Raw genomic sequence first — 26629 nt, forward strand, 5'->3', positions numbered from 1 at the left:
TATATATGTGTATATATATATATGTATATAAATGTGGGAATCAGAAACACAACATTAAAAAAAAAAGTTCAAATTAATTCTGGCATTTCATTATTTTGAAAGTGAGGAATCTGTGCTACAGGTTTGCTACAATTCGTGTAGGTACTTTTGTATGTAATAGAAGTCTACAAAACTTCAGAATAGGATTTTCAAAAGCACTACATCTTTATGTGTTCTAGCAGTTTCCCAAACAGTTGGAGACAGGAAAAATATCAAATTCTGGAAGCTCTCAAGTCCTTTCATCTCTAATCCTGAAAGAAAATCTAAGTTACATGTCTGCTGAAAAACAGGCATAACTACATTCTATTAAAAGAGATTTTGTATTTTTTTTTTTTATCAGTTGTCTAGTAGTGGAAAGAAAGCAAGATATTTCTTGTGACATAGAATGGTGGCAGAAAGAAGATTTGAGTGATTGTATTTAGAGCTTCATTTTTCTTACTGGTTATTAATTACTAAGCTGGAATTAAGTAGCTAGAAACAGCCAGAATTGCTCTAAGAGAGTGATGTCTTCAAAGAGAGTAAGAAGGAGGAGACAGGCAAGTACAGGTCAGTCAGCCTGGAAAGTTGATGGAGTAACTAATCCTGGACTCTATTCCAAACAAATGGAGAAGTAGCTGGGGAGTAATGGTTAACCTCCCTGATGCCCAGGATAGGACAGCTAAATTGACAGGATATGGTGGAGCAATGGATGATGTCTACCCAGCTGTCTTTGGTTTGAGTTGCCAATTTAAATAAACTTATTTTTTCTGTTGTTAGACAGAACCAGGAGCAAAAGAGCAAGGCAGGCCTAAAACTTGAGAGAGTATAAAATAAAATTTATTAACTACACAAACAAAAAGAAAGGAAAAAAAATTCAGAATAAGATTTTTCAGATCACTCCTTCCCTCCGTCTCCCAATCTTCATAACAACAAAACAAACATATAACAAATACTTCAGTCAGTTCCCAAATTTAGTCTTTCTCAGTTCACTTCTGGAGAGAGAAGCCTCTTCTTGTTGAAGTTGTAGGGATTTTTCCCACAAGAAGGAAAAAGACAGTTCTCTTCTGGTTCTATTTTTCACGATTTGCATCCACCCGGGAACCTGCAATCGTGACGCTCCTCCCAAATCCACAGCCTTCCCAAAGCTGTAGATGTGGGCCATGTCTGTCTCATGGGGTATTACTTTTAAGAATGAAATGTTCGACAGCAAAGATTCTCTCTGTCTCCTTTCTCTCTGCTCAGGCTTCATCTTCAGAAAACCAAAATCCCCTTCTTTTCTCAGGACAGAAATCCTCAACACAGGTGCCTTTTAGTCAAATCATCTATTAAATGGAACATTTCCATCCCCCCATGTCTCTTTCCATGGTTTATAGGAATATTCAGTACATCAGTTCATCCCTACAATTTCACAAAAAGATTTTCAGCCATTTCAGCATCTTCTCATTCTCCATCCATCTTACAAACTTAGCACTTATATCACTGACCTCAGAAATCTTCTTATTCCCTTTCATATTCAAAGGAAGGCCGGAGGTTTCACAAATCTTATCTGAGCAGTAAAGAGTTAAAGTTTAACACAACTCCAAGAGTTGGGCCAGGCCCAGGCCGTGCTGGGTGAGGGTGGCTGAGGTGTCACTCAGCCTTTCTGGGGCTGGGCTGCAGCCCCACCCTGCCCATGGCCACCCGGGCAGGCCCGGCCCGGCCGGCAGCAGCAAGAGTCGCCTCCCCCCATGCCAGAGCCACAGGCCCGTGGAGGAGGAAGCTGTGAAGGTCTCATCACACAACTTTTTCTCCTCCTGGCCATCGGGTCCCCCTCATTGGCAAACGAGGCCCAAGCGGCCCCCTGAGCCTCCCCCCCGCATGGGGGAGGGGGAAGCTCGGGTTGGTGTCACCTGCTGAGCTACAGGAAAGACAAAGAGACTCAGTTCTGGATTACCTCCTTCAAAATGTGTGTGCACAGAGAGAACTAACTTTCTCTCATTGGCTGTTGCAGGTGTCCCATCCCCCACAGAGGAAATTCCCTTAGGAAGAACCTCTTCCGAGTTTCTTCTTCCTAAGTCAACCTATCACACCAGCTTTAGCCAAGCCTTTGAGACTGTCTCCTACAACATCCCTAAATACAAACTATCAAAATGCCCAGGGAGGAAGACTGAAAAACGGATGGGTGGTTGGGCCCAAAGGATTGTCATCAGGGGCATAAAGTAGAGCTGGAGGCAAGGCCTTAGTGCTCTGACCCCAGGTGCTGATACTGGGGCAGATAATCTTGAATGTCTTCATTAACAGCCAGGCTGGAGGAGCAGTTTACCTTCAGCAAGTTTGCAGAAAATACATGATCTCTCCATAATTAGGTCACTTACAACCAGGGCTGCAGAATTAGTCACAGTGACTCAAACGAAAGTAGAAAAAGACTGCCCAAAACTCTCAGTTGGAGCACTGCTATTGCTCAAGTGTGCAGCTCACAAAGAAGCCCCTCAGCACTTGCCCAAGTTCCTTAGCTCATCTGCTATTTTAAGTTATTCCAGCAGTTTGCATGGCTGCATCGTGAGAAGGTGTATCATGAAAGCAGTGATGGGGAATGCACCTGGGGCTGGCTGTTCCATGTGCAGCTGCAGTGCCAAAGAATAAAGACTCTTTATTTTCCTTTGCCTGAAGCAAAACCTTCTGGAGATGTGTCAGACCTGGCAGCACATCCTTCCAGCAAGTGGCAAACAATCCCATGTCACTTGGAAGAATGATGAAAATCAGATTATTGGACAGCCACAGGAATGCTGAGAGTTCAGAAGTCTGTTTGCACTGATGTGTACAACTTTTATGACCCCTGTCAGGAAAATTAATCTCCAAGCACGGGAGGTTTATGTCCAGAAAGGAGAAAGAGGAGTCCTTTTTACATTATTCGGATAAAGGGAGAGGCCATGGGGCATTCCCCTGGGATCTCTTGAGATTTTGGAAGACACAGCCTCCTTTTTATCCTATTTTTCCACCCGCATTTCCTTCTCTCTTTCCCCATTGGCTGAGGTACTTGACAGGTACAGACTTCCCAGAACACCTGATCCCTGAGATTCCCCTCTAATGTATAACCCTCCCTTTTAATGTTTAATTCTTATAGTATTCATAGTTTTTCCCCATTGCTTCTTTCATCTTTCAACATCCAATTTCATTTCTCAGCAAACCTACAATTTGTTTGCAAAGGCAACTATTTTTTTCCATTCATCAATCAGTGGAATCCATCCCATTGTTTCTTTTATCTCTCAGTGCTAGTCTTATCTACCAGCAGATCCACAGCTTGCTTGTAAAGACAAGCCTGACATTCCTCTCAGGACCTAGGAAACACAGCACAATAATACCTTCATCAGCATCCAAAGGATGCCACTGCTTCAGCCTCTCCAGTCCTTTTTATTTCCTCTTGGACTTTTGGGTCCTCCACTGCACCATGGCAAGTGCTGGGATTCTAGAACTCCAAAATTTGTCTTTTTGTGGCACCTCACAGGTGCAGGGCGAAATGGAGCCGACACTTGGAGACAGGGATGGAAGTGGAATGGCATCTGGAAGGCAGAAGCAAGGAAGCAGCTGCTGGATGGACTTGACAGGGCTGCTGATCAATCCTCTGCTTCTTGCTGTCCTGGTTTAGGGCAAATTTGGGAGGAAACCTCTGAATGGGGTCCCTCTAGGAAACAGACTCCAGCAGCCCCTCTCCCAACTACTTTGGGAAAAGATTTCCTTGGAGAGAAGCAGGAAAAAAGCTTTCTACTTAACAGGCAAAGCCCTCCCCAGCACAAAAATGAACAATACAAAACATCAGAACATCTCACTGCTCTGACGAGATGACAAATTCAGAAGAGTCCCTTCCGTGGGTTGCAGCTCGGCTCACTCAGGCTGTTCTCAGTCCCTCCATCCCTGGGAAATGCCACGGCCCAGGCCAGGCCTGGTGTGACACAGGTGCCAACTCCCACTGCTCCTCTGGGTTTTCATTCCAGAGAAGGTTCCAAGAATTCAAAAAAACTGAAAAAAACCATAGTTCGTGGAACTACTGTCCCTCAGCTAGTCAAAAGCTAAATAAAAGCAAAGGAGAGCTCTCTCCTGCTGTCCACTGCAGACAGCACAGTCTGTATGAAGGAATGTGGGGAAGCAAGTGCAGTCTCTGATAACAAACTCTGCACCTCTTCTCTCCCCCTCCAGTCTTGGAACCAGTCTTAAAGCTGCAGAACTTAATATCCAACCTAAACAGAACAAAAAATTTGGGATACAAGCATCATAAATTCAAGCCAGGACACTTGCTCATCACTGGGCTCATCAAGTCTGAATCCAGAGGCCCAAAGTTTGGAGGAGTTTCTGCACTCTTGTCAGAAGGAAAGCCAGTTCCATTCTATAGGGACTACTAGCACCAAGGCTCCAATAACCTGCACACCCAGCTGAGTGATCCTCAATCAAATGACAAGATTGTGTTGGAAAGAGCTCTGCACTTGTGAATTGCTCTTAGGTTCTTTTCAAAGGCATTTGGGAAGCTCTGCACACATCAACTCAAAGCCATCTTTTCAAAGAAATCTTGAGGAATTATGATAGGAAGAAGAGCTGGCATAAGGAAAAGTCAGCTGAAACAGGAAGGAACACTGAGGATCTTGGGAATCTCTCTCTGCTTTCATTCTGGGATTGCCACAGGATCCTTTCATGTTCTTGTTGGCTTACATTGCCACTGCATACACACAGCTCAGAATGTCATCAGGTGGAGATTGTCATTTCATAGCTGAAATTGGACAAGATCAATGCAAAACACTCCCAGTTACATGGGACCGACTTAGCCCATGGAGGTCTTACCCCAGCAGCAAGCTGAGAGAACAAATCAGAAAATCTAAAAAGACAAATGAGTAAAATTAGCCATGAAACTGCTAGGATGTGGCCACAAGGGCTTGCCCTTGCACTACTGAGGATCAGAATTCAAGTGGTTACTAAAGAAAAATGATCCCATATGAAATGCTCTGAGGAAGACTTTCCCAAGTTACAATCCTTTCCAGAGACAATCATGTGATAGGAAATGATAATTTAAGTCTGTGTGTTTCATCTTGGGGAAAAGCACTCCCATCTTTGCACAGTTTTCTGGTGCGAGCATCCCTGATGACTTTAGATGCTCAGGTACATCCTCATCAACCTGGGGACTGTGTTTATGTCAGAAAGCAGAGCAACAAGGCATTGAAACAAAAGTGGAAATGACCATTTCAAGTACTCCCAAGCACACCTGCAGTAATAAAAGGGGATGGGATCAGTGCATTGATATACATTTCCCCAAGGGAAGCCAGCCCCAACAAATGAGAAACTAGATGGGAATATAGACTCAACTGAGAATCTGATGCATGAAAATATGACTTCTTTATGCTGTGTAGAATTAGTTAGAATAATTTCCATGAAAGGAAAGATAAGTCATGACAGGGTAACCATGAAAAATCCTCAGTCTCAGCCCACTCCCAACAGCAACACTCTTGCACTCTCTGCCAAGCTGCAGCAGTCACCAGGCCAAGGGCAGGCAGCCCAGCAGAATTCACCCCATGGTCCCCACAGCAGAGTTCCTTGTGCTGCTGCACTGCAGAGCTGTAGGAGCATCCCCTGTGCCAGGCTACAAAGGAGCCAAGTCTCAGGGTTTAAGAGGTGACATTTTCTTGAACTTCACTTGGAGGAGAACAGAAGGGCAGCAACAGCTCAGGTGTTCAATCACAAAACACTCCAGGATGTCTCAGGTATAGGGGCTTAAAAATGTTGGCATGGAGACAATTGAGGAAGTTCTAAAATACTCTCCAAAGAAAAAAGGGACATTCAAAGCCCCACTTAAGTCTATCCAAATATTGTCCTCCCTCAGCCATTTTTCTATCCTTCCCCAGAAGAAGGTTATGGCATTGCTGGCCACACCTCTACCCTGTCAGCTGAATATATTAACAACAGGAAACTTAGGAAAAGGACTGGACTGCAACGTCCCCATAGGTCTTGCAGGAATCAACATCTGTGTCTCTCTAGAAGGTTGTGACAGAGTATTTTTGAGAGAACTACAAAACAAGGTTTCCATATGGACACATTCATACAATTTCTCTTGAAAACCTGCTGAAGTATCTTCTCTATAACACTTGTAAATATGTTTTACAAAACACTTGCCAAGATCTGGATATTCCTTGGCTCACTAACAAGGTGAAACCAAGGTCTACAAGCAGTCCTGGGAGATGCTGAAGATGATTTCTTGGAGCAAACCCTGTGCATTCCTCTGTAACCCTGTAACCTCTGTAACAAGTGGATTTGGGGATGGGGTTGTCAAAACTTCTACGCCTTTGACAGCATAAGGCAGAGGATTGTTAATTTAAACAAGAAAGTTTGAAAAACACCCCTATACTTATCATGAAGACTTTCAATTTGCCACAATACGTTCTTAAATTGTGTACAACTTCATAGTAGAGGTACTGGGCTTCCACTCTCTACAGATCAAGTTTATTTCTATGGACAAACCTAAGGCTTGAAGAAAAGAATTGACCAGAAGAAAACGCCACTCCAAATGCTATATAAACAACGAGAGATAGAGTTATTAATAGTAAAATATCTTTATTGTTCAAGTTCAAAACTTACTTCTTTCAACTTCTAAAACTCATGAAGGTCTTTGAACTAATCCTATATTTTTAAGAAATAATCATCTCCTCAGTGCTATGTGCAAACGTAACCTAACTGTTCAATACTAACTTAAGTAATCCTAAAAGCCTAATCTTCTATTTGAAATAAAAATCCAGAGTTCACTGATTTATAAGGCTGAAGCAGATGTGCGGTGCCAGGACTCCACTTATTGCTTGTCAAATTCAGATATTTGCCTCTGAATATGGGACAGCTTATTGTGGAGGTACTGGCACCTGCTCTTCATTTCAGAGTAGCTGGGACTACCCTGTGAGGGACAAAACAAAAGAAAATTCGGGCATGCAAACATTTCTACAGAGTTTAGAATCTGATCTCCTTTGCTTTAAAAAAGCCTTGAGCCAGACTTAGCAGTAATCTTGGCCCTGCAGGTCTGGTGTCACACATACCTGTTGTAATTGCTGATAATCTGCTAGGATTCGATGAAGCAGCATCTTCAAAAAAAAAAAACCCATGAAGAATGCTTCACTATCACTAGAAAATGCAAACCTAGGTAAAATACTGAAAATACCCCTGTTTGACTCTTGAGATTTTATTCTCTCTGAGCCAACACTCTTCTGGGAGGTTTGCAAAAACAAATCCCCAACTCCCAGCATCACCCAAGATCTGCAATTAAGCCTCTCATAGGGAACAGAAGGAGCACATGCTCTAAGACTCTGCTTGGGACACATCTCACCTTACTCTTTCTTCACAGACAGCTCAAACAAGGGCTTTTGGGCAGGGTCTTGCAAAAATCAGACCCAGCCCAAGCAGTGTCTGAGCATATATGCCAATTCTGCAGTTTCCTTTTGTTCCACTGAGCAGCTCCAGGGAATTCAAAACACTGCTGTGATGAAGCACAGTTTTCACAGTTTTATCCTTCTTTACCTGATAGGCTTCAGAGCCTGGAATCAGAGACTTCCACTGCTCAAGAAACTGCCTGAAATTCTTGTTGATCTTGTCAATCTGAGAATGTAAATTCCTGTATTCCTCATACTCTGCATTGAAGTCATCCTTGTAGTGCTGGCGTTGCTCCAAGGAGACTATGGCTATGTATTTGCTAATGGAAAGAATTCGATCATTTTTCTATGAATGAACTCTAAGAGAACATTCCGATGTGTTCATGTGCTTTAAGAGAATGTAGTCAGGTTACTCCAGAAGTCTGCCACCTTTCTATTACACTTAATTACTAATACTTTACATTGTAATGCTCTTCATTAGAAAGTGGAGCACGTTTAGAAAATATTGGCACTCATTTCAAATATCAAAGGACTGACAGAGACCACAGCCTCAGGAAGAGAAGAAACATTGCTAAATTCTATTCTCCATCTAGATAGGAAAATCTTTTAAATTTACATTTACTTTTGAAAATTAATTTACAATACATATTTGCCAGGGACTGCATTTGTGGAGTTGGTTACACAAAGTTGGACTTTTGAGCTACATTGATGTCTTGCTGTCTAACAGCAATACACAGCTAATGATAATATTTGATTCTTCTAGTGAGCAACAGTTACAAAACGAAGCTTTGAACTGAGGCATTTGTAATACAGCCACAAAAAAATCTCTGTACAAATCTGAAATTCTAACTACAATAATCCAAACCACATCAGCTGCTAAGGAGGGCAAAACTCATCAATGCCTAAAGCCAAAACTCATTAATGCCTAAAGCCACTGATGGGACAAAAATTTTCTTCATTCCCTTCTCCCTCAAATCAACATGAGTGAGGTTTATAAAGCACATGATACAAATCCAAGATGAAGTGTCAATGAGAATAATAGACACCACTTCCCAACACTGACACACCAATGCTTCTGCTCCTCCAGGCCTGAACACCTGGTTCTTTTGAATGACAAAAACTCCCTCCACATGGCAATGAATCCTTCAAAGGATCCCGAGATTAATTGTTACAAGCAGTAAATTTTCCACACGTTGAAATTCAGTACCAAGACAGACAACAGCTTGTGCCAGGGATGCATCCCAGGCCTGATGTACCTGACTGGTGTGCTGGTGTGCTCTGAAAAGAAAACTACAGATGTCTTTCAACATTCTGGGAGGTGCCAGAGAAGAAAGAGCCTGGACTAGTGGCTTGTGCCCAGTGGCATTTCCTAGCAAGAGCCCCAGCACAGGCCTCACTCAGCTGCTGCCCTGCAGGGCCAGACTTGCCCTCAGCCTTGCCACGGAGCATCCCTGGCTGTATCCAATGTGAGCCAGGGCCCTGCCGCGCCTGCTCCAAAGGCCACAGCTGCCCCAGAGCCCAAGGGCTGCAGGAGGCCTGACTGCCCTTGCCAACATCACTGCTCTGACAGGAGCTGGCACCAATTCCCAGCCTTTGATACCACACACACACACACACACACACACACACTTCTCTGTCCCCTCCTGCCCTGCAAAGACGAGGGGGGGATGCAACAGCAGTGCTGCAGCTGCCCCTGTGCAACTGCACTGCAGGAAGGGAGGGCCCGTCTGGGCCCAACCCACCTCGGGGCTCATCTCAGCTCTTATTAGCCTTGAGCTCCTGCAAAACTTCTCAGAGTCATCCTTTCAGAACTGGAAAGAGTTTCTTATGGCACCCCACTGTGAATGGCAAGGCTTAATTGCTATTCTACTCACCTCAAGTAGTCTGCTTGGTTGGTTGTTGCAGAGCATGTGGAGACAATGGAAGTATCTTTTCTTTCTCCTGCAGAAAAGCAGAGTTTTGACACCTTTCATTAGGAGATCTTTCAAAAGCCAGAAAATACTCACTGGATGGCTTTGAAAATGACCTTCAGAGCTTTGTTCTCACAGTAAATTACTTGGAAAAAGCTACAAAAATTAATAATGGGGTACACACAACATTCTCTACAGTAGCCTGTTCTGGGCCTCAGAAAGAAGACATGGCCACTTTATTCTACAGGTTCTGCACTGCCACATGATAAAGCTCTGTTCAGCTTTTCTTTTTTGAAGGCATGAGGTGGCATCTGCACAGCCATTCAAGTCTTGCAGCAACAGATGCAGCTTCACAAAACACAACAGCTTGAGACAGACAGAGGGCGAGAGAGAGACGCTGACATTGAGATTCTAACAAGAACTAGAGAAAAAAGCTGGACTTCTTCTCATGCCGTGTTTTTATCACCACTTCCTTGCCCATTCCAAAGGCCCAAAGTTTAGATGAAACAAAGTTTGCCTGCAAAGTTTCTGCACTCTTGTTAGCAGGAAAGTCACATGTATGTTCAATACAACTTGTAAGAAGTGTTTTGCTGCAAACATTTCACTCCCTAAAATGCATTTGCTCTCATGGCTCAGTCCACTCAAAAACTTCAGCCTAAGCTCCAACTTAAAACACAGTCCAGATTTTTCCTTCACCAGCTGGTCAGAATTCTGTAACTGGCTCCTGAAGAATGATGCTCACATATTTATAGATTCAAGCAGGAATCCTTCCAAAGTAATCCCAAGGCTTGCTGGTGCTGTGTGTATGTCCAGAAGAAATGTGGAAAGACCATCTGAAAGCACCTGTCTCTACAAGCACACCACCACTTGCAAGAAGCATCTGCACACTCTAAACATGCCTCCAGGCTAAACCCAGCTAGTAATTTGCAACTTCAACCTCCAAAAGAGACAACACACAAAGACAGCAACTGAACTCTGCCCTGCTGGCTATGTCCCTGTGATCAGAAATCTTGGTGCCTTTCTGTTTAGCTTTTCAATATTGTTTTCAGAGGGAGCTACTTGTAAAGCTTTTGAAGAAAGAAATTCTGCAGCTAAGATGCAGAGGAGCTCATGGCACAGTTCAAACTAGAACTCCAGGAAACCCCAGCCCAGGTTTTGTAGCTTTTGGAGTTTCCAGGAAAAGGCTGAGTTCAATGAACAATGATGAAATTCTTGTGATTTGATCTACATATTTCAGGAAACTAGTCTGCAACGAAGATGTGTTGGGTTTCTATCTTCAACGTGCAGATTTGAAAACCTGCTGATGGAAAAAGTGTTGCCTCACTCAACTGTCAGTTTACTGGAAATTAAAGGGAAAGAAAGCATCCATTCTCTTATTCCTTTCTATCTCCCTAGTTTGCATTTACTATGAATGACATCTGTACAATTAAAAAGAATCTCACTTGCAGCTTAATTTGGGCAGAAGCTTCTCTTAATAATTAAATCTTTACATCATAGTTTTCCAGAGAGGAGTTAGGAAAAGCAGCATCTTAATACCTTCATCGAAATCCAAAGGATGTGACTGCTTCAGCCTTCCCAATTCATTTTTCTTCCCGTTTGAATCGGGGATCTCCTTCTGCACCATGGCAGGCTCTGGGACAGTAGAACTCTGGAACTTTTCTTTCTGGTGCACCTCGGGGGTGCAGGGGGAAATGGAGCTGACACTTGGAGACATGTTCAAAGTCCAAAGGGATGTGGAAGGGAGCACCCAGGAAGAAGAGAGGCCTCCAGCTGCTGGCTGGACATGGCTGGTGAATTGCTGGTGACCAATTCGCCTCTTCTTGCTCATCACAGGACTGGTAAAGTCAGAAGCCAGAGGCCGTTTCTGCAACAACAACAAAATCATTCATTCATTAATCTATGATCAGGATCAGGATTTGCTCCTATTCTAAAAACCCAGCATTTCTAAAGTGACAATGCTTGAAAACACATCTTTCTCAACTAAAAAGATCATTCAAACAAGGATGTAGTGCAGGTAAATACATGCTTTATCTGATTCCTATTTTCTCATTTTAAGACTTTGTAGCTAAAAGGCTTTGAGAGAAAGACATTTCCTTCAGCAGCTCTATCAAAGGATTCCCCAAAATGAGGAGGTCCAGTTGGTTTTTTCTAGCTCCCAGTTCCTGCTTGTACACACCAGGGAAAGTCTCAGCTCTTGCTGTCACACACCTACATGATTCACTAAAGAGGCACTTGGCTGTTTGAGGCTTTTACCCATTAAAGACACAATCAGTGCTTCACTGACACAACCCAGGAGTACAGGGTGTGATGGTTGGTTGTGAATTCACCTCAGGATGAACAAAGACATCAGTGACATGTCAGCAAAGTCTTGTGCTTTTAGGCACAGTTGCCTTCACTCCAGCAGCCACTCCACTCTTCAGACTCAAAAGCTGTTGGCTAAAAAAACCTTAAATTTGTACAAGAGAGTTTCACAAGTGGTGACTTATGAGCCCTTCCTTTTTCCTCGGTGCCCTTCAATCATTGCTCAGCTCCTCCCAAGGACCTTCTCAAAGGTGCTGGCTCACAAGCCACAGCACACAGCCACAAGCTCCCCACGCCCACAGCAAACTTCAGGACTGAGGATGGAGTAGAACAGGACAGCCATGCTGTTCCCAGGCAGAGCAAAGCAGGAGACAAATCAAGGCAGAGAAGGGAGTCAGGGAATATCACAATTCTGTAGATCCTGTGCTGGGCCTGCCACATGGACAGTGTGGATCTGGAGTAAACAATGAGAATGAAAGCAGGAGAGAGGCAAAAGAGAGAGAGAGGGCCCCAACTGCCCCACCCTGGTGCAGCCTCTTATGTCCAGGAGTCTTTTGACACAGTTTTGTCATGCATGCAGAGCCAGCCCTTTGAGCCCTTCTGCAGGGAATGAGTTGAGAGTGGGGACTGAGCTCAAGTGTCCAGGCAGAGCAGAAAGTTGGCTCAGGACAGTGCTGCTCCAGCCCTGCAGGAGCCTCTCTTCTGATCACAACCTTCCTGTCAAAGCAGTCACAGTGCCTGAGGCAGAGCCTGCTTTGGCCTGGTCCTGCACATTCACATCACAGCTTTTACACCATCAGCAGAGGGCTAAACCTTAATACACAATAGAGAATGCTAAAAATGCACCAAATACCTGAGCAGGTCTTGCTGGAGCATCTCTCTCAGAAGGCCCTGGATATGTCATCTGGCTGGTGCTGATGGAGTTCTGAGATGGAGCTGATTTTCTGTGAGGATGGTCAAACATTTCAGTTTACAAGACCTAAATATCAACTGTCATAGCTCTTTCCTTGCAGACAATACAGAACTTTAGTGTCAAGTCTCAAGGAAACTGCATGAAGCTGAGTTCAGAGAGCTATAGACTGGATATCAGGAAAATGTTCTTGCTCCAGAGGGTGCTGGAGCACAGGTACAGCTCTCCTGGCCAGTGGGCACTGCAGCAGGGCTTCAAGAAGCGTTTGGACAATGCTCTTGGGCACAGGGTGTGATTCTTGTGGTGTCCCGTGCAGGGCCAGGAGTTGGACTCCATTACTCAGCATATTCTAACAATCTAGGCTTCATTTCCCAAGGTGTTTTTCCTGAAAAGTCTCTTTTCTTTCCTCTAAAGACTGAACTTACCTAGCAAGTATTAACTTCAAATTCTCCCTATCGATTTCACTGTAGCCAGGCCAATCAGTCTGAAGGGTTGGAAAGAGATGTTCCTTCAGACTGAAGGAATTATCCTTTAGATTCAGGTTGGCTACCTACAGGCAGACATTGAAGAAAATAAACCTTCATTATGGTTGCTATATGCAAACTACAGAAATCCAGTTGTTGCTAAAGAGCTCTTTGTGAGCACCCAACTCAAACTAAACAATGTCCTTTGGTACAGAGATCAATTATTCCTCTATCACATGAGGTATAAGACCTATCAAAGTTTCACCAATTGGAAACAACTGAGTATCTCTATTCATATCTCCCAAGTGTTTCTTTGAAAACAACATTTAGAACTACAATGTGTAAGGAGAGGTGGTCAGGGCCAGCGTCCCTCCCTCTTCATGTGGCAGAGCCAGGGTTCATTCCAGCAAAGTCCTGTCCTGAGAAGGCAGTGCACATGGCTTGCTCTATTCCTTTGACAATAAATGAGGTTTGTATCTTCCTCCAGTCAAATACAAAATCTACTCAAAAAGCTAAAAGGAGGCAGGAAAACCTCAAAACCAGTAATATTAAAAGTGGTGGTTTAGAATTTCATCACCTGACACCTGCTCGGAGTTCCATAGAAGAGCCCACAGGAAAAGTCTCCATCAATTTGACCCTTACAACACATTCAATAACTCATCATCACACCATCACCATCTCTCAAAATTTGGCCTTTTTCTTTCTTTGAAAGCATGGTAAACACTAATGTTTATCTGATGGTCTTTGCTGATGTCTGTCTCCCCCCAGCTTAAAAAGAACATGGTAGAAGTCACAAAGAAACCCAGAATTAGGAATTCATGCCTTAAAAGCAGAACTAAGGTTGTGTTGGAAGGGAAGCAAGTCTGTGAATCCATTTGATAAAAAAATCTGAGCATCCAAAACTGTATCCATTTGAATTATCTTCCCTGGATATTGTTCATAGCTAAAGAGGAAATATTCTGAAGTGATATATTAATGTTTGCATCATTCAGCAACAGCCATGAGAAACAGGGAATATTTAAAAAGGAAGAAATTGCTGGAACAAACGGAACAATCTGACCTGCTGGAGGATCTTTCCAAGGGTACCCTTGTCCTTTTGCCTGACTCCATCTCTCTGCAAGCGGGCAAGTAACTCTGGCTTCTTGTACGTCCTCAGAGCAAGTAAATGAATCACCCTGTCCCTGTAGGGTCGGCCATAAACAGCAGTGCAAGGATTCCCTTCACTGTCTGCAGGCTTCATGGGCGTTCTTTTCTTCTTCCCAGGTGCAGGATGTGAAGAGTTTGGTTGGGCCTTTTTGATGTCTGCTTGTTTTCCCAAAGGAAAGGAAAACAGAAAAAGAAATATCATAGGGGAGGTTGGGAGAAGGCAAGCAAGCTGATTGAGAATGATGATGGAATTCTTGGGGAGAGAGCTGAACTTGCATATGCTTGTGAATCCCATCCAACGCAGCATATTCTCTGATTCTATGGCAAAGCCCAATCCCCAGCTGGTACTGCATGGAGCATGTTGCAAGGGCACCCTGTACCCTGCCAGCAACCAGACCTGTCTCACCTGGGATTCTCAGTGCCAGCCCAAAGCCAAAATGGTCCCAAGTTCCAGCATTAGTAGTCTCACTATGGCCAGACTTTCATCACAGATACTGAATGTTAAATATTTCCTTAGGATCTATGTAAACTATCACCAAGAATAACACAAATCATCATTCACACGTGAAACAGATAATCCCAAATGAGAAATTTGTGAGTTTAGTTTTCTCTCTCCAAAAAGCCTCGATGCTGCTGCCTCAACATGCTCTGCACTAAGCTAAGGCAGAGCAAGAGCTGCACTTTCAGTGGCAGGGATGTCCCTGCAGGCAGGTGACTGCAGTCACAGCCAGGTGAGAGCCCGTTTTTCTCAGGGCAGCTGGCTGTGCCTAGTTCAGCTCACTGCTGCAGGCAGCAGCACTGAGTGCCTGGAAGGGGAATCTCCACCTCATGTGTGCCTGGAGCCAGGCTCCTTGGGGAAACAGTACTCAGAACAAGTTAATAACAAATGGCATCACCTAAGAACATTGTGCTTTGTGGACAATCATGGAATCCATGGGGAAGATCATTACTTTCCTTTCAGTTTCTTTGAAAAGAGCCCAAACTGTAATTGTGGCAACAGTTACTTATTAACGACAAAGACAAAAAATATACTCAAGCAAAGTTTTCCATATTGACCTTATGAAATTCTGTGTGGGACTTCCTCAAGGTAATTTTTGGTCAATTTCCAATTAAGTTTAAAGGATAAGCACAGTGCCTAGGTTCTCCAAATCCAGTTGCAAAACCAACACATTAGCTCCCAAGGCAGCAAACTTTGGTGCAGTGGGTGCTCCAAACCAGGACCTCAATGCTCAAAATTCCAAGCTGCCAAGCAGTATGGGAACAAGGAAGGACAGGCAGGCTTCCTCAGAGGAAAACAGGCCAATGGCTGAGTGCTGTGACAAGAGATTGCAAGGCTGACCTGAGGGCAAACCACCTACAGCTGAGATCTCTGAATACAACCCCTGTCCCAAGAATGTGCTGCAAACATGAATTATCAAGTTGAAAATCTTACAGACATTGAGCAAAATATGAAAAGCAACCATACCTCCAAGTGGGTTATGCAATTTGGCAACCTGCACACCTCCAACGTGTGACGCCTCACTGGCATTTGGCTAAAAGGAAAAAAGAAATGTTCTGTAAAACCTTCAGCCAACACTCCATTCCTGCTGATTCACCAGGCCCTTAATTTTAAACCAGACCTCAATTTGAAAAGTTTTGCTGTCCCATCACTAAAAACAGCTACTCTGACACAATTGTCCCTCTGACAGCAGCCAGATACAAAACTGCTCTGAGACAGCGACTGTCACTTAGCCTCCAATGCAGCCAAGTGTTCAAGGAGCAAGTCATCCTTTCCCAATTGCTGGAATTTATAGGCATGAGCTGCCTTTGAAATCAAGTGCCTGAGTACAATTGAAGTGGCCAGAGCTCAGCTGACAAACCAGGAGAGAGTGGTTCCCAAACGGATCACAAATTCAGGTCAGCATCGAACCCTGGGATTTATTTGGTACTAAGGAAGCACATGCTGGAGTGAGCTCCAAGAAGAATTTCAACAGCAAATGATGAATTTTGACTTTAACAGGCAACAAAAGCCTTTCTCTTTTCCTCATCTCTATATGCAATTATTTACATAGGTGTGAAATGGAAACAGTTTATCCCAGGTTACTCAGATGTAACAAAATATCCATTGGAGCTCAAAAATTTACTACAATGTCTATCAGTATAAGCATGTTTTTTAACAAAAACAACCTACTGCCATCCAACTGCTTCATTTTGAAGGCAAAATTGTCTGACATTGAAGCTAAAAGCCGTTCATCTGAAATTTGCCTGAACTTTTCTTGAAAGAGGAGACTCACTTGCAAAGATTTGCGAAAGCAATATGCAACAGTCTTTTAGAAATCCCACCATATTTTGCTTGTGAGACTGTTCATCCTTCATCCATGTCACTGTCATTTGGACAAAGTGTTGCCTCAACACAATTCCACTAATATTTCTCTTTCAATCATCAGTCCTGGTAGAGCTTAGGACAGGGACTGGACATGAAGGGGAACAGGGAGTCACCTGAACTTCACATCCTTTTATGTCAGCTTAATGAATGATTTGGCTCTAAGAGCATCCATGCATTTGATAGAAGAATGAGAACAAATCACAGAAGGTGCCAAATCCATCAGCTTGGATTACTTATGCAGCTTTTCATTGCTTGATTAGCCTACATTTTCTCCTAGTTCATGAATTCAATTAATTTTGTCATTAATTGTTTGATCAATCAAAAGCAGTATATTATTAATCATAAGCAATTTATTCTTCTTAAGCATTGGAATTTTCCACCTTAGAAAGTAGGTAGCTACTTGTCTTTTGGCAATGTTTGTCAGTCAGATTGCTAGATCACCAAAACTTTTTTTTCTGAACTAACACTGATAACCTTCAATGAACAAAGCCTGGGGGTGTAAAAGGCTGGACACCTGGAATCTAGACTTGGTAGCCCTCCAAGAACATGTTGGAGTAACCAGAAGACTAAGAAGAAACTAATAAACTGTCCATTTCAGCCTCAGAGCTCAAAACAATTTCTCTGGGAAAAAGATAATAAACAGACTGAAAAATGTGGACAAATTAGCATGAGAAGGGAGACATCACTATCCAATACAAGAGAGAATACGAGTGAATTAACGTGGAAAATGATGTAATTTTAAAAACAATGCACAGGAATTTCAATGTTTATTAAAAATGTATCAGTAAGTGGAAAAGCTTTGAAATAGGCATGTATGTGGCTGGAGTTGTCCACTATGCACATGAGCCAAGAATAAAGTAATGCCTACTCTCAAGACTAATAATCTACTGTTCCAGGGTTTCATTTAGCCTTACATTTTTGATAACCCTGGTATAAACATGGAACAATGAGAAATCCATGTATTTTGACCAAGAGCCATTTCCAGAGCATGAATTGACTGAATGGCACAGACTGGGGAACCTCTGCCTTCCCCTGGCAGCTCCTCAGTGTCATCCCTGGGAGTCGCTTCCCCCGGGGCGGCTGCCTCAAAGGGGCCCCTGGAGCACCAGTGGGGCCCCAGCCCTGCCCAACTGGTCCCGCAGGGTCAGCAGCACCTGACACCAACACCATGGCCAAGCCCCCAGCCAGTGTCAACCCACAGAGCCCGACACCCGCCCCTCACCTCTTGGTCCTGGCGCCTCTGGGTCACCCTGACGGGCATCGCAGCGGCCTTGGGGGCCCTGCGGGATGCAGTGCGGTTTGGGGCCCTGCGGAACACAGTGCATCGTGCCCAGCCCCGCAGCTCCGCCATCCCGCTCTGCCTCGGGTGTTCCTGCTCCACACACACACTGATCCTGGAGCAAAACCTGGAAAACGTACAATAGTTGTTAGGAAAATATATTCCTTGTGGTTTGGCCTTTCTGGCTTTCAAGGCTCTTTAACAAAAACAGAGATTTTTCCATGAAACAAGCAGTAGCCAACAATCTCTAAGTGATGGCCAGGCCTTGCAAAGGCAGGTTACTTCATGGCTGAATTGCTTTATTAATGTGTAGAGCTTGGAAGGTTTCAGTAACCTCAGACCTAGGCAAGGTTAGCAAGGCTTGGGAAGATGAAGGCACCTGGGATGATGGACACAAAGAATGCAGAATTGATGGGCACGTGGACATTTGGCAGAACCCTAAAGGCAAGGCACAAACTAATAAAGCCAACGCAGCCGCTGAACCAGCTCTGGCTGGGTAAAAAGTCATTCCAGCAGAGGCAGGCCATGGCCACCTACTCATGTAAGAAGAAGAGAAAGACTAAGAGTCAAGCTAATTAAGATGAAAAGCGAGATCATTACCCAACAGCAGACAGAATACTAATTAAGAAGAGAACAGGGTAACTGGCAGTCAATGAACACAAATAACTTTGCTGGCTAAAATGTATAAAGACTAAAACGTTCTGGGGCTTGTGGTGCAGGCTTTGTGAACTGACCACTGAGCCTCCCCTTTTCAGCACAGAACTGTAAATATTTACCTCCACTCAGTGCGTGGATCAGCCTCTGGAGCAACGAGTGCAAGATCCAACCGATGTGGAGCAGCACTCGCTAAAGGCTCTGACACCTCCGCTCTCTCTGCAGCCACGGAAGGGTCTGACTGCTCCTGCCCTGTGCTGGTGACAATGGCCACGGGTCCTTGGAAACGGGGAGTTCCATGTTCCAGGCTGGGTGGGATGTCACTGAGGAGCTGGACGGGACACACCCAGGGCAGAGGGAATTCCCAATGGGCACATGTGGGAGAGCCCTGCCCTGTCCCACTACTGACTCAGCTCATTTCCAAGTGCAGAAAGGGGCACTCCAGCCACCCCTGTGTCTGCAGCTGTGCAAACCAGGGTTAATTAAGTGTTTCTGCACAAAACTGCTGTACTTGTCTGTCTCTGAGGTGAAGGTGCAGCTTAACACCTCTCACTCGGGCAGCAAGGTGCAGCCCTCCCAGCACTGCTCCTTCCTGCCATGGGCTGCTGAGTCTGTGAGGCTTCCAGCACGTAGATGCTCACTCAAACATCATCTCTTTGACAAACGCCACCCGGACCTTTCCTCATCCCAGTCTCCTAAAAGGAAGCAAGCCAGCAGAATGTCCAGGCCCCCATGGGCTCTGCAGGAGGAGCTGACATGGAAGAGCCAGAGCTGACCCTGAACACAATTACAGGCTGATAGTTGTGCTGACTGCAGGTGGCCACTGAAGTTATTGATACATCTGGAAAAATATTTTATAGTCAGCTTCTGATGGTTTTACTTCCATTTTCTCCATTCCCAAGAATACTCCTGATTGCACTCAGCTCAATAATACTCTTGTTCAGTCATTACAGGGAGAAAGAATAAAAGCATGTCATTGAAAATATGTTGAATATGTCCATCCAAAGATCATTTATCCATGTCACAAAATCTTGTCTTTGTCTTCAAGACTATGTCCATATCTACCCATGTCTGGTCTCCTGGCTGCCACACACTCAAGACAGTGTAGTTTTTTGGAATAGAAAGGAAGGAAACAATTTGTCAAATATTAGAGCCCTGATCTATAAGAGAAGTATGACGTTGTTTGGGAATGACTGGATGGTGTTGATTATGGATCCCCAATTATGGACTATTGGAAAAGCCTTTGAATGAACCATCAAAGGAATCCAAAGAGGTATTACACTGCACTACAGAATGTCCAACAGGCTGTTGGGGGGTGAATTTTTCCCTTTTCTTTCTGTGGAATTTTCCCCACTGTTATGCTAAGTATTTTGGGCTATACCCAAGCTCAGATAGCTAGTAAGTTTCTCTTGCAGGAGGTGGGGAGAGGGGGAACCTCGGAAAAGGAGAGGTGGGGTAGGGGCCTGCTCTCTGGGGCTCTGGCTCTCTCGCTCGTTTGGCTCGGAGAAGGACGGTTGCTACAAACTCCGCTCTGCCATCCTGACGCCGGCAGCTGCCTCCCTTGGCTGTGGGATCCTGCAACCTCCCTGCTCGGACGCTCTCTCTCTCCTGCATCTCCTGCCTACTTCAGCACATCCTCTTGGAGCATTGAGATCCGTGAGCATCGTCTCCCTTCCGCCCTTCCCATCTGGGACACAGACGCCATTCACCGCAGGGCCCCTCCAGACACGTGGGATCATCGCATCTCCTCCCTGCTCACCGAGAGCTGGCAGGCAGCGCCAGAACGGAGACTGCACCGCAGAGGAAAGGTGTCCACAACCGAGAGAACTGTTCACTGCGTTTGCTGCTCTGTTGCTCTTGATCTCGCAGTTATTGTTGTTGTGTTTTATTTCCCTTGTTACATATATATATATATATATATATATCAGTAAAAACTGTTATTCCTTCCTCCATATCTTCGTCTGAGCGAATCGTTAAAAGCCGGTATAATCACGGACAATGACCCTCTAACAAATTAAAGTTACAAAGTGCTATGTTTATCCACCAGCGGGTGGCACAGGAGTCACCTCTGAAAGGCGTGACCGCCCCAAACAAGGTCCTTTGCCATCTGTTTATTCCCCAAGATCTTACATACAACACATATGCATAACCCCAGCACCTCCCATTCCCGTCCAATATTAAAATGAGCCCATTAGTCCTTCACATGTGTGCAGGTCTTCTCTTGAATTGGGTCAGTGGTCTCGAAGGATGAAGTCAGGAGAGTCTTCATCAGGTCTCGGTCACCCCCTGGCACGATCCGAGGCCTCTTGCTTCGTGATTAACGGTTTTATTGTTTTATGTTCTTCTCTATGAAAGCTCATAATAGCAGATAATTATACCAATTAGCATAGCCTAAGCATCTAGTAATTATTCACCTACCATTTACCTACCTAACTTACATCTTGGTCGTGGAAACTACTTCTACGCTTAGCAAAAATCTTAACTCTTTAAAACTATGATTCATGAGAGCCCTTTAATTTCAAAATCATAGTCGAGTGAAGAGAGGGGGGTTTATATTCCCCTTTACAAAAAGAAAGAAGCCTCTGTCTCTTTTAGCAAATATCTCTCTTTCAAACCAAGACACAGGCTTTTAAGATTTTAAAAAGACATTGATGACAACTACTGCTCTGGAGTTACCACATTTAACTGAACCCTTTCCACTGTTCATCCATGAGTGCCTTCCCCTTGCACAGTAGTTCCATATTTAGTTCCAAGACTGGGAATGTAGGAAAGAACCCAGTGGAAAAGAGTATCTTTCTCAAAAAGCAACTAAACTATGTACTTGAGGGATGGCCAATTCACCTGAGAGCAGGAGCCAGCATGGTCCTCATTGATAGAATAGACTTGACAATGAATGGGAAAAAATATGACAGTTTCTGTGCCACACATGGTTAGGTCTGGTTTAGAGCAAAATGGAGGTCACTGGTTATCCCTGAGTAGAATCCTAAAGTAACAGGTGGTACTCCTAGAAGGAAAATTCGGTGCTAAATAAAGCTACTGCCTTGAACTCTATGTTCCTCCTTCCTTCTACAAGAAATCAGGATCTCCAAGCAAGTATGGACATCTTTGGGAGTGTCCAGTTCCCTGCTAAAGCAGCAATAATGCACTGCAAAGCTCACCAGAACAGACAAACACCTGGCAACATCAGAAACCAAGTAGCAGCCAAAACTGCTAGAGAGGTGGCAGGACAAAGCATCTTGTTGCCAGTTCTTTCCAAAGTTGTGAACGTTTCCAAATCACTAAGAGCACACCATGATGAAAACATTCAATTAGCAAAATCCTTAATGTCTGATTTAGTTGTGAAGGGTGGTGGCTAACAGCAAATCATCAAGTTAGAGCGCCTCAAGCAATGATGAGACAAGCTATAGAAGACAAACATGAAGAAACTCATTGGGGTGTTGAGGATTTGGTAGACAATTTGGAAAGGCTGCTACTTAGTGTTAGGCTGACAGGGATAAGCAAAATGGAAAATCTGCTTACAGAGCAATGCAGAGTTTTACAAAAGACTGCCATTAGAGATCACAAACAAAGGAAATAATGCAGGAGATTAATGCCAAGTAGATTTTTCAGAGTTACCTCAACACAAAGTTCATATTAGGTTTCTTAGACCTATTTTCTGTGTGGCCAGAAGCTTTTCCGTTTCATATCAAGAAAGCTAAAGAAGTATCTCAAGTAATAATATAAGAAATAATACTCAGGTTAGGGATCCCGTTTGCAATGTCATCAGATAAAGATATTCACATTTCATAGCTGAAACTGTACAAAATCCATGCAAAACATTCCCAGTTACACGGGACATACTTAGCCCATGGAGTTCTCACCGCAGTGGCAAAGCTGAGACAAATCAGAGACAAAGAAAAAAGAACTGACCCAACTCCCCAGAGAGGAGCCAGCCCCAATGCAAAAGAAATGAGAGGGAAAAATAGAGTCAACTGAGAATTTGAAGCTTAGACTTGTAAAAGCATGAAAATATGACTTCTTTATGCTGTGTAGAATTAGTTAGAAGAATTGCCATGAAAGGAAAGAAAAGTCATGAAGGGGTAACCATGAAAAATCCTCAGTTTCAGCCCACTCCCAACAGCAACACTCTTGCACTGTCTGCCAAGCTGCAGCAGTCACCAGGCCAAGGGCAGGCAGCCCAGCAGAATTCACCCCATGGTCCCCACAGCAGAGTTCCTTGTGCTGCTGCACTGCAGAGCTGTAGGAGCATCCCCTGTGCCAGGCTACAAAGGAGCCAAGTCTCAGGGTTTAAGAGGTGACATTTTCCTCACCTTCACTTGAAGGAGAACAGAAGGGCAGCAACAGCTCAGGTATTCAATCACAAAACACTCCAGGATGTCTCAGGTATAGGGGCTTAAAAATGTTGGCATGGAGACAATTGAGGAAGTTCTAAAATACTCTCCAAAGAAAAAAGGGACATTCAAAGCCCCACTTAAGTCTAAATATTGTCCTCCCTCAGCCATTTTTCTATCCTTCCCCGGAAGAAGGTTATGGCATTGCTGGCCACACCTCTACCCTGTCAGCTGAATATATTAACAACAGGAAACTTAGGAAAAGGACTGGACTGCAACGTCCCCATAGGTCTGTGCAGGAATCAACATTTGTGTCTCTCTAGAGAGACTGGTTGTGACAGACTATTTTTGAGAGAACTACAAAACAAGGTTTCTATGTGGATACCTTCACCCAAGTTCTCTTTCAAACCCACTGAAGCACCTTCTCTCCAACACTTGTAAATGCGTTTTACAAAACACTTGCCAAGATCTGGATATTCCTTGGCTCATTGACAAGGTGAAATCAAGTTCTACAAGCAGTCCTGGGAAGTGCTTCAGCTGACATCTTGGAGCAGCCCACATGCATTCCTCTGTAACCCTCCAAAACAAGGGGATTTGGGGAGGGGGTTGTCCAAATTTCTATACATTCAAACACTAAAAGCAAAGATCTTAAATTAACGAGAGTCTTGCATTGCAATGCAAGATGTAGCCAAAAGTATGTATTTTATATTCATCTGTTAAAACCAGGTGGGGCAGTTGTCACCATCAGGTTGAATGTCATAAACACACACACACACACACTTGAGCAGAATAACAATGGCATCTTCATCCTCTTTATTCTATGTGTTCTACAGTTCATATACTCTTAACAAAGCATGACCTTAAGTCATTGACTACATCACAATACCTTATCATATTCATTGCTGCAGAGCAACTAGTGTCAATGCATTTGGCACAAGTTTTGCAAATTTTATAAGGCATGCATAAACATTTACTTATGAACAATTTTTAACTAAAAAAATCCTTCATGTATCTTTTGAAACCAGTTTCCATGCTAAAAGCCTTGTCTTCTTCCTTGCTACAGATATACTCAGAATTCATCAATTGCTGCTTCTTCTACTAACTCAGTTTGGCTTAAAGGCCAGCTGTCAAGCCTCTGCAGAGATATTTTAATGGGACATAGGGAAAACTACTGCAAAATGCCAACAACTCAATGAGCATTGCATCTGAGGCGGGTGTTGATCCAGCAGGCTCATGGCACACTGATGGTGTGTAAAGGATGCCTGTGATTCACCAGCAGAACACCATTTAACCACTTGCCAAAAAACTCTACAGATCTTGTACAGACCACAATTCTCTTGTTGATGAGCATCTCTTGAAAGACATCTCAAATTTGTTTCTCACAGGACACAGTAAACCAGGACTCCGTTTGTACTGGGATTGTTATGAGACTGCTCTTGCACAGACCCACATAAACTAAGGTGCTGGTTTGTATTATTTTTTTTAATTTATTTTGTTTTTAAGATAGGAAATGAAACAGTTATGTAAATAATTCCCTGGTAGGACCTTGGCAGCTTCCTTTAGGCCAGACAAAACCCAATCAGTGGCTGATTTTTAATGTTGACACACTGTCACACCAATGGAAATGTCAGCTGCTCCTCTGTGAGCACCATGTAAGGACGAACAAAGGCCGGGAAGCTCTCTTTCCCTTGGGGCCTGAGCACAGGTCCCAGGCCGGCCGGGCGGGCTCTGCCCCTCTGCGGGCCTGGGTCGGGCCAGGCCGGGCGGGCTCTGCCGCGGGGCCGGGCCCCTTCTCGGGAAGCTCGCCGGGCCCCGTCCCGCCAGAGCCGGCTCCCCCTCCCCTCAGCACGGCCACACCGGGCCCGTGGCTCGGCTGGAATGCTGCTGCTGCTGCTGCTGCTGCTGCTGCTGCTGCTGCTGCTGCTGAGTTTCAGCAGAAGCCGCCGGGCAGGGGCAGGGGCAGCCATCGACCCGCGGATGCTGCCGCAGTGTGCTGGCCTGGCTGCTGAGATCCTCGCCTGCCCCCAGCGCGGCCCACCAAGAATCCTCCATCGTAAACAGCTCCGGCCGGGACTGGCAGGGATCACAGGGCCCTCTGCAGGCCTCGGGAAAAATATGAACTCTTTCCGTGCACAGATGAGACTTGCAGAGCTTCAATTCTCTCTTGAGTGACAGAAAAGTGGCAGAGTGAAGACACACAGAAAAAACATGAGGACACTAAGGTGAGTGAAGTAGAATTTCCAAGGTGGGAGGGATTGAAGAGATGCCTCACTCTTGGACTGAAATTCTCTTGTAAGTAATAGAGAAGATATGATTGAGATATCAGACACTTTTTCCTCTGTAACTCATGGAATGCATTTGTGGAGAATGAAGCGTTCTAAGCACAGTCATGAGCAGAAGCACCCGTGCTGAAGTAAGCAGATGTTGAAGTAGCTGTGGTCCCAGGAGAACTTAAAACAGAGAGAAGAGTGTTGAAGAACCTTTGCCCCCAGGGAAGAAGAAGAAGATCTCTCTTCCAAGAGAACATTTACTGAAACAGTTTCATCCTTACAAATAATACCCCCTGAGTCTGTCATGGCCCATAAATTCAGCTGTGGGAAGGCTGTGAAAAGATGGGAGGGACTTCATGATTGCAGATTTCCTGGACGGCTGCTATGTGTGGAAGTTGCATCCACGAGAGAACTGTTGTCTTGTGGAGAAGTGTCCATAGACTGACAAGAGAGACTCATCTCCCGAAGTGACATGAAGAAAGACTATTCTAGAGGTGACAAACTGACCAAATTGTTTCTGTACGTTGTCAGTGGGAAACAAAAGATATGTTCAAAAGGTTTTATTCTGTTTCTTCTTATTATTACCTTTAGTTTCTGTTAATGAAGTTTTCCTTTCTACCCTTTAAAATTTGAGCTTGCTTAGCCTTCCCTCCTAACCCTATCTCACAGCAGGAAATGAGTAAATAATTCTAGTGGGTGCACTGGTGATTTGGGCAGCACTTGACCCAACACATCAATTGGTGCATTGGCCGGGAAATTTCAAAGTGGCCAACTAAAACCACTACATGAAATTGGTTTTTCTTCCAGATTTGGACTGGAACAAGAGCAACTCAATTCTGATGATGCTCACTCAGATGTGTTACAGCCTAAAATATAAAGACAAGATCACTGCAGACAAATTTTACTCAAATGATGAAATTCAAATAAAACAATAAACAAAGCAAGCCCAAATTGGAAAGGGGAATAATTAGAAGCAAGCAATCCATGGAGATCCTTGATGCACCAACTTCATGTCAGCTGGTGACATGGGCTATGTCACCCCCTCTGTTGTGGATAAGCTTTCCCCCGGGTGAAGGACCCCAGAGCAGGGCTGGTCTGCACATCAGAGAATGGGCGGTCACTGAGCCTCTCACCAGAGGCTTTCCAACACACACCCAAAGCTTCTCTCTGCCCACCCGTTGGTGAGAGGCTCTGTGCCAGCCTGGCAGCTGACAGCCTTGTGGCTCTTGTCTCCTCCCCAAAGGTGCTAAGCTTGGCTTTGTGAATGTCCCCAGTTCCTGTGTTTTATCTTATCTTCATCAGGGAACAGTTCAGGGCCCCACTCCAAAGGCTTATTCAGGATATGGTGGTATTCTGTTCAACTGTTGTATTTCAGTTCTAAACATCCTTCAAGAAAATGCTGAAGTCAAAAATTGTAATATTTCAGTCTCTGACACGTGGTGTGAAAGAAATCTTCCAGATGATTTGAGGTTTGAGAAAATGTATTTATTTACAATCCTACTCTATAATCCTCTATAATCCTTGTCTACAATCCTACTCTGCAATCCTACTCCTCAATCCTACTCTTCAATCCTACTCTTCAATCCTACTCTTCAATCCTACTCTTCAATC

General features: G+C 44.3%; 1 protein-coding gene and 1 pseudogene across 1 annotated transcript in view; one reads left to right on the forward strand and one right to left on the reverse strand.

Moving 5' to 3' along the window:
• Positions 1-26629, forward strand: part of LOC148219588 (serine/threonine-protein kinase PAK 3-like) — a 105808-nt gene that overhangs the window by 39254 nt on the left and 39925 nt on the right. The window lies entirely within an intron of this gene.
• On the reverse strand, positions 6782-14321 carry LOC148219590 (RNA polymerase II elongation factor ELL2-like; annotated as a pseudogene).

The sequence above is a fragment of the Sturnus vulgaris genome, chromosome Z (genome assembly GCF_052056855.1).
Source record: "Sturnus vulgaris isolate bStuVul1 chromosome Z, bStuVul1.hap1, whole genome shotgun sequence".
NCBI classification, from domain to species: Eukaryota; Metazoa; Chordata; class Aves; order Passeriformes; family Sturnidae; genus Sturnus; species Sturnus vulgaris.